This window comes from Aplidium turbinatum, chromosome 4 (assembly GCF_918807975.1).
Source record: "Aplidium turbinatum chromosome 4, kaAplTurb1.1, whole genome shotgun sequence".
In the NCBI taxonomy this organism is placed as follows: domain Eukaryota; kingdom Metazoa; phylum Chordata; class Ascidiacea; order Aplousobranchia; family Polyclinidae; genus Aplidium; species Aplidium turbinatum.
In genome coordinates, this window is record NC_137475.1 from 33821097 (window position 1) to 33830626 (window position 9530).

The following is a 9530-nucleotide window of genomic DNA, read 5'->3' on the forward strand; positions in this document are numbered from 1 at the left end:
ACTTTTTATCAGAAATGTCATCATGTGCATAATGTGGCAGCAGACGTACCAGGAAGATTCGGCTACCCTGTCGCTTAATCACCTCGGCTGGAACCCAACGAGGATCCTGGCTCCGTCGTGGAGTAAATGATAGCGCGTAACAGGGATCTCCCGGTTTGAAATGTCGTTTTGTAACTTCAGAGGCGTCCGTGTTGTGAGGGTTTTGTCGGGGTACCACTTGAGACGGTGTGGGGAGAAGCGTGTCGATCTTGGTTCGAATCTGACGATTGTTGAGTAATTGGCTTGGAGAGTAGCCACTCGGAGTGGGCGTGCGTCGATACTGCTGTAGGAATTCCAAGACGGCTTGTTTCGGAGGCAGGGAAGATTTGCAAAGTGCTTGCTTGAACGTACGTACGAGGCGCTCCGCTGCTCCATTGGTTTCCGGATGGTAAGGGGCACCCGTGATGTGCACCATACCCCTCTCCTTACAGAAAGTTTGGAATTCTGTGGATTTAAAAGTAGTAGCATTATCGGTAACTATGGTATGGGGATAGCCGAAATGAGCAAAATCTTCTTCTAGCAGGTTGATAGTAGCTGTTGACGATAAGGAAGTAGTAGCATGAATACATGGGTATTTAGAAAAAGCATCAATGCTGAGTAACCAATGGTAACCCATGAATTCTACCGCATGATCTATGTGCAAGCGACTCCACGGTGCTTCTGGAACCGTCCATGATTGGACCTGGGTTTTAGATTGCGGTTGATATTCGCCACAGGTACTGCACTTGTGACAAAGTTCCGCTATGTCTCGATCGATGTTTGGCCAGTAGACGGACGTCCTTGCCAACTGCTTCATTCTCTCAATGCCGAAATGTCCTTCATGAAGCAACTGAAAGACGGAAGGACGAAGTTTGGAAGGGATGACCACTCTGGAACCGTAAAGTAGACATCCGTAACAAGCAGAAAGAGAGTCTGCGTACTTACGGAACGGTTCGACCGGGTCTTGTGGAGAAGACTTGGCCGGCCATCCTTCATGAATGAAACGCATTACTGTGGAAATGATAGGATCTTTAGAAGATTCTTTACGCAGTGAGGCGGCATTTGGGGTCTGGACCTGCAAATCCAAAGCATCGATAGCACAGACGATATCAATGTCATCCGCACTTTCCTCTTCATCGAAGACTTTATCCCCTCCTGCTGGTAAGCGACTCAAAGCATCAGCGTTTTGATGATCCTTTGTCTTCCTGTACTCAATAGTGTATGTAAATTGCGACAAAAAGAGTGCCCAACGAGCCAAACGATTTGCTGCCAAAGAAGGTGTCGATTTGGTCGGGCCAAAAAGACTAAGCAATGGTTTATGATCTGTGACCAAAATGAATGATCTACCAAAAAGATATTGATAGAATTTCTTTAGCGCAAAAATTATCGACAAAGCCTCTTTCTGAATTTGACTATAGTTTCTCTGAGAGGCTGTTAATACTTTTGAAACGTTTGCTATAGGCTGTTCTGTGCCATCTGGGTAACGGTGAAACAAAGTAGCACCAATGCCCACACTAGAAGCATCACATGCGATACCTACCGGAAGTGACGCATTGAAATGTGTAAGAACCTCATCAGTAGATAGATGATGCTTCAGCTGAGCAAAAGAGTTTTCCTCTTGTTTTCCCCATCTCCAAGGAATGTCCTTTTTCGTGAGATGGTAGGCTATAGTGGTTCTGCTACAGTAGAAGCGTTCAACGGTAGAAACTTCGAATAAAATTGTAAGGGACCTAAAAACGAACGAAGAGAAGATACGTCAGTGGGGGCAGACATCTCCAGTACGGCGTTTACCTTGGGACCTTTGGAGATGCCCTGCCTGGACAAAATGTGTCCGAGATACTCTACCTGAGGTTGTGCAAACTTACACTTGTCTTTCCTACACCTCAGGCTTTTTGAGTGAAGTCGATCGAGGAGCCGTCTAAGATTCTGGAGATGCTCTTCAGCAGTAGTGCCACTGACAAGAATGTCGTCTAGGTAGACTGCGACCCCTGGAAGGTCGGCTGTAAGGTCGTCCATGATCTTCTGAAAATAACCTGGAGCAGAAGATATGCCAAAAGGTAAAACATTTTGTAAAAGTACGCCACGGTGAGTGCTTAATGCGAGTCGTTTTCGACTGTCAGGACCAAGTCGAATCTGATTGTAGGCATCAGCCAAGTCTATCTTGCTGAAACCGTACCCACCACCCAACTTTTGCATTAAGTCTTCTGGTAAGGGTAACGGGTGACGATGAGTCTCCAGGGAAGGGTTCACCGTGACTGAATAATCGCCACAAATGCGTAACTTGGCCTTCGCTTCTGAAGAGTTTGAAGGCTTACGGACTGGAACAACCGGTGTGCCCCAATCGCAAAACTGAACTGATGTCCATACACCACGTGCAATGCCCGAATCATAGGCTTGTGCTAAGTCCTCCTTTAGCGCGAAAGGTACAGGCCTAGGTTTGAGAAAAACAGGTTTAGCATCAGACTTAAAATCTATGTCTAGTTCATAATCTCGCAAGCACCCGAGTTCAGGCTTAAAAACATCTTTGAACTCGTCACATAAGAGGGAGCATGCTTTCTCCAGACTCTTTTCAGGCTTGTCGTATGACTGGATGCTCTGTAAAGTAGAACAGTTAGACAGAAGGAATTTATCGATAGAAATTCCTAAAGACGAAATTGCATCACGACCTAGCAAGTTCAGTCCTTTGACTGTCGTGACTACAAAAGGAATATTATCTGACCTTCCCGTGGAAGGACAAGTTACCTGGGCCGTGAAAGAACCCGTGATTGGTACTAGATGCTTGGTAGCAGATTGGAACTGCGACACTGGTGCTTGCAATTGAGGTGCGCCTACCCGAGTCCAGACGTCGTTGGAAAGGAAATTTCCATTTGTAGCAGTGTCCAGTTCTAAGTGTATGGTTACCGAATTAATGGAGATCGGTACTTCCAACTTTGAATTTCGAGGTTTTCTGCAAGAACTAGAAAGCATGTTAATTTCCTCGATACAATTTACCTTAGAAGGTTTGAACTGTCTAGCTTTCTTTCGACAAACACTCTGTAAGTGTCCCGTAACATTGCAGAAATGGCAAGTGGCTTTCTTAAACCTACAGTCATTGGCGTTATGGTTGGAATTACCACAACGATAGCATTCTTTATTTTTAGAAGTAAAGAAAGTACCTGTAAGTTGCCTAGTTTTTGGAGGTTTGCTGATGGTCCTTACTTTCGCAACTGGTGCTGGTGGAGTGCCGTAAACAGTTTCTTTGGCCACCTTGGCTGCCTCTTCGGTTTCTGATGCAACCTCCACCGCACGTTTGAAAGTAAGTTCGTCAGCTCTGATTTTGAATAACGCCTTAAGCACCGCCTCGTTACCTATTGAACAAATAAAACGAGTACGTAAAGCTTCGTCCAATGGATTTGAAATGGACGAGAAGTCACAGGTGGCAGCTGCCTGGCGTATGCGGATGGCTAGTTCTTGAGCCGTTTCACCGGGCTTGCGCTTCATTTTGCTCCAGAAACGGAATCGCTCCCTCACGATGAAGCGTTTTGGGTCGAATTGTTGAGCCATGTAATTTGTAATTTCCGTCATGGTGAGATCGTTGACTTCTTTTGGGTTTGTTTCCTGCGCAGCCAAATTTGTTAACATTTTGTAGATTGTAGGTGATTGATTGGTGAGAAAAACCTGCGGCATTTTGTCTTGTGCGACTGAATGTGCTGCTACAAAGGTGTTAAACCTCTTCCAATAGTCTGCCCACAGTTCAGTGGTGGCATCGAACGTTACGAAATTAGGTAAAGATACCTGCTGTTGTATTGTTGTTGGTTGTGGTCTTGAAGTTTGGGCTCGCATTTCTCGTAGTTGCTCCATGAGTAGTTTCGTCTGATCTTGGTGACGTTGTTCTTGTTCTTGGTGACGTTGTTCTTGTTCTCGGTGACGTTCTTCTTGTCTGGCAATTTGCTCCTTCGTCTGGCGTTCTTGGTTGGCAATTTGTTCCTTCGTTTGGCGTTCTTGGTTGGCAATTTGTTGTTGCAGGACTTCGATCAGTTTCTCCATGTTTCTAAAATCCTGTAAAGATCCTGCCGGCGACGCCAGTTAAAATGTCTGTTGTATTTCCAGACGTTTAATATAAAATAAACAATAATAATTGTAGCGATAGCCAACCAAGTGAGAAAACCATTTACCTCTTGTTACTTACTGTTATGGTTTTATTTATTGTCGCTCTACAACAGCTAAGGTCTTTTAGCGACAGGGCTCATTTTTAATTTATATCAGGTTTACGATGTTATCACATTATTACCCGACTCATTCTCACTGCTCTATGCAGGATAGAACACAATCGGTACCGTTTTTAAAGTCTTCGGTTTGACCCGACCTGGAATCGATCTCAGATCTACCAGCACCAGAGCCGAAGGCGAAACCACTCGCCCACTGAGCTGCTCACTTTGAAATCAACGCAATATATATAGTAAGAAAGAAACGCAAAGCAATCAACTGAGGAACGTGGTACAGAACGCTTAATTGATTACACGCGCAGTGCGGTGGTAATCAATTCCAGCGTCTGTACCAGAAAACGCTGAACTGTGATTATGTAGTGACGCTGGTCACGAGTTACATATATTCAACGTAAATAAAATGACGACTATAACAAGAAATATTTTGAGAAGAACGCTCATCTGCAGATTACAAATACCCTCATTGTAATCTCTTACGTAAAAATTGTCTGCATTAAAATATGCTTTGTCGACCATCGTTTCAAAATAGCATTTCTGCTTTAAAGGGGACCTGAAATAAAAAATGAAAATTTTTTTTGGTGATTCATTGGTGTTTAAGCATTACCTTTTTCGAAAATTTTTTTTGATAAACGTTTTTGTTTGGCAAATATAGCGAAAAGAAAATCAGCCACCGGATGGCGCTATGTGCCTTATGACGTGTTTGGTTGTTCACTCAGTTGGCAGCTTCATAGTTCATACATTAACGCTGGAAGCGTTGCACAAGTCGTAATCTTTGAAAATGTCTGAAATCAGAAAAGGATTTTTGTTTGAACCAAAAAGATATTGCCTTGACAGAGATGACTGTGATTCGGATTCGAGCTCTGGCAGTGCCAGCTCCAACAGCAGTCTGATGGAGAATTTGAAATGGTGTAGGTGTGGAAATTGTGCAATCATGCCAACAATGATGGAAAATGAATGTTGCCAGGAGATTGACGCCATGGTAGCCAAAACGGACATAGCCCGCCAATGCATAGCCTAAACCAGGTCGGCAGCTTTGAAAAGATATGCCTGGATACAGAAGTCTTAGAAGCAATTATGGCTGCACTAAAGGATGTGGTTGGCGAAGATCTCCGAGATCCAATCTCAAACAGGTCAGTTTAGATAAATGTAAAATATTATCCAAACTTTGCAGTTTTAGAACCCACATGGTGAACTTTGTTCTTATATATGTGTGTTACACATAGCCTATGGTAGTGTAAAATCCAGAGACCAGAGTTACTGACGGTAGCCTACCGGTACCACTAGTACATGCACCCTTGCCTGGGTCACAAATCCCAAGGTTTCCATTCTTACCCTATGTTGTAAAGTTCTAGCCTAGGGCTTTTCTACATTGTGATTTACTGAAAATGTTGCAATGAAAAAAAAATGATGATTTTACACTTCTCGGTAAATCACATTTTCTTTTACAGGTTGTACAGATATGTTGCTTATCGCAGCTTCAACTTCTGGATATATGGAAAATTGGGTCAAAAGAGGCGTAAAGTAATTCCTGCCTGTGCAGTCCTTGCAATCCGCAACAGATTTCCTGAAGAAGATGGCCAGTACGAAGGATACAAAGAAGCCATTGATGACCACTTGCCTGATGATTTTTAATGAAAATGAAAGTTATCTTGCTGTTTATTGTATTAATAAAAATTCTTTTGTAAATACAGTTTTCACCTCTCCAGAGTTTTGCTTGGGACAGTATTTATATTCAAACTGTTAAAGTGAATGTCTTCTAAGACACCGAGACCTAAAGACCTAATTCTCAAACAAAATATTCAAACTGTTGAAAGAAATTTACACCAGTCTTGTTTGACAAAGGAAGTAGGTAGTTGAAAGATTGAAATGTCCTTCCATTCGTGATGAATTCACTATGAAACATTACATAGTTAACAAACTTTTTTTAGTCCTGGGCAAAGATCAAAACGCTAATCTTATTCCTAACTTTAACCCTTCCTAACTTTAATCCCAACTCTGGCAACACCTGATTGTAACCATGGCATTAAGCGTGGAAAAATAGCCACTTCCAATTGAGTACATGGTGAGGAAAAATGTGCAAACACTGAAAAAATATAACTTTAGTATAAACATTTCAGTTATAACATTTAAAATCATAAGGCTACATGGAATCGCCTGTATTATAAGACCGTATTAATTTTTAAAAAAAATTAAACAAAGAACATTAATACTGCTGCAACGCCGACATTGTTAGGCCTATGTGTTTTCGGTGGCTCCAGGTCCCTACTGCCATCCGGGCAAGCATATTAACCCTTGAAAGGGGGGTTTCACGACTGCCAAGTCGCTCATTGTTGCCTGGTTTCGGAGAATGTTTGAAGTTCCTTGATTGGGGTAGGATCTCTACACAAATATATAGAAAATAATGTAGCGCAGTCGAACATCTGTAGGAGCAGATAAACCTCCACGAACAGCTAACTCAAACAACTGGGCATATTCCTCTGGTACACAGTCCTAGATTTTACGTACATTTATATCTTGCACAAGCAATTCTTTGCAAGCAGAGCACTTTCTTATTACACTATATAGTGTAAACATAGCCACAGCCTAATTATAAAGTGTAAAGACAGCATAACCTAGCTTCATCTGCTTAACATAACCTAGCATCTGCATAACATAACCTAGCTAATCTGCTTGGTGTCGACCAACATTGCCATTGTTTTCTATAGCAGCTAGTTTTGTACGTGCAACCATTCCCTCATAACTGAATGCCAGCCTCTTAGGTACATACTTCAGGATTACATTGTGAAACACTTCAGGGTCACCGGTGCGAACAAATTCGGTGAGCTGAAAAACACAACCAAGTAGCAGCAAATCAGTGCAAATTTCATAATTAGCAATGAGAAAAGTTAGTTTTGCTTAGTATTGTATTATTAATAAACATTCTTTTGTAAATACAGTTTCCACCTCGCCAGTTTTAAGTTTGCTTACCAGGTCCGTTTATCCAATACAATGGTTTGCAATGCCTTGTGAAATGCAAAGCCTGGTTTCAGCCAATCCTTATCACGTTCTTCGTCTTCAGTAAGCCTCTACAAGTATGCGAAACTACCAGGAACAACCAATCAAGGCTTTGTCAGTCCGAGGATAAAGATTCAAAACCAGCCAAACCAACCAACCAACCTATTCAACTTAGTGGTTCTGAATTCTGCACAACCAAACACGTCATCAAAGATTTTGACCAATCAGAATCCTTTAAATCAATATCCCTTTTATTAGGTTTTTGAGCTAATGACAAACTCCAAAAAAATTTTATTGTTACAAATCGCTTTTTCTCATAAAGATCTATGAATACAAAAGCTATATATTTTCGTTGCAGTGCACCTTTAAATTTCAAAACATCTGGCAACACATTTTTATCTGCAGGAAACACAACCTGGTTGAAACCGTGTTCATTTTCCTTTATGACAGTATGTGGTTTAAATGGTAATAAGCGATTGCCAAAATGCCATTCCATGAAATATTGCCCCTGAATTCATTGTTGCACTTCCCCTCTTTCTATACTATCAAACTTTTACAAGACCATTGCAAATCCGAGTAAATCTGATTACGGGTCCGCCCCGTTAGCTCAGAGGTTACGCGCCCGCCTCAAGATCACGCAGCGCTGGTTCGACTCTCGGGGTATGCGCTTGAGCAACACACGTTAAGGACTGCTCTCCATTCAGCGGCACCTAATGAATGGAATAATTTCCGGCAACAAGATTTCCACAATCGGAAAACTTCACTCTGCCAATCTCGGTAACCGGCCCTGCGTCAAAAGCCTCTACACAGTGGCGTAGCTAGGGAATGTGCCGCCCGGAGTGGATTCAGATCCCCCCCCCCCCCCCCCCCCTTCAAGAAAAAGCATGTGAAAATGTTTTTTTATCAGATTACACTGGTCAACACAAATTTTTTGGCAGACAAAGTTAGAGTGTTTTGGGGGTTTTGAAGGACGCTAATTCCGAATATGGCCGTAGTTTTCCCGAATTTGGCTCTTGTTTTGGAGATATCGCATAAGGTCATTTTGACCAAAATCCCATATTTGAGCCTTATGCGCTAGATAAAAAAAAACAAAAAAAAACAGTTTAACCATATTAGATATTTCAGAACAGCAATTTAATGGTCAATTGTGAACAAATACTATGTAAAAAGGCTATATTTGCATCAGGACATATTTTTGACGTGTTTAACAGGAGATTAGGTATGTAAGCTGAGCACAATTAATGCAATATTAATGTAAATAATGTAAGACTTTTCAACTGCACCCTCGAGGTAGTCTCATCATTTGGGAGGTACAGTATACCACTTTTGGTGCAATTACATTTTCAATGTAGAATATCAAGGAAGATTGCGAACTTCATTTCAACCCTTGGATGTCATGCTGACATGAACACGTCTTTCTTTAAGAATTGTGCATGATAAAGCTGAACTTTGGACGTGGTCTGATCAATGCAAAAGGTAAATTACGACTCGAACAACGCTGTGAAGTCATCCGACAAGGTTCAGTCGATTTGTTCGGCCACAGATGTTTATCATTGAATAGCGCCAGAGTTCGAGAACGATGTTCGTTTACAAATCCACCATATGGCGCCACTGAATAAAGTATTTGCAAAAAAGGAACTGATTTGATCACCTCAGTGGGCGCTTTTTCAAGGCTATGTTTACTTTCAGTGCAGTGCTGTTTCTCATCTACAGTAAACAGAACGTGGAATGATAATATTGCACCACATTTAGAACTCCATTGTTACTCTAAACCCCTTAGTTAACATACAGTAGGTTTAGGCTAACCTATAGGCCTATAAGTAGCCTATGTTTAAGTTACATGTTCTTTTTTTGCGAAAACTTTCTTTCAACAATAGGTTTACCAAACATTTTCTTATGCTACTTTCGATATATCCTGATATGGCATCTCAATTTGTGCAAGCTCACATAAGAGAAAAGGCAGTCTTGTAAAGTCCACCTGCGGGCTTGACAGCTTACAACGTAGATGTTGCTAGACAGTTGAACCCACTGTAGCATGAAACCAAAGTGTGTAAAGTGCAAACCAAAGCGGTCGTTGTTCTATCGTAAAACATATCATCCAACACACTAAATTCCGTCTTTTGGGCATATGGAATTCTTTGTGTACAAAGGCCTTTGCATGAACATCTGGCAAATGGAACTTTTTATGTGTGCAATACTTTGATAAAGTAATGATTGAAAAGGTATTTGAATTTATGCAATTTAATAACAAGCTGTAATAGTCATACAAGAAGGAAAAACTTCGTTAAGCCACATTCTTTTGCCACGCATATT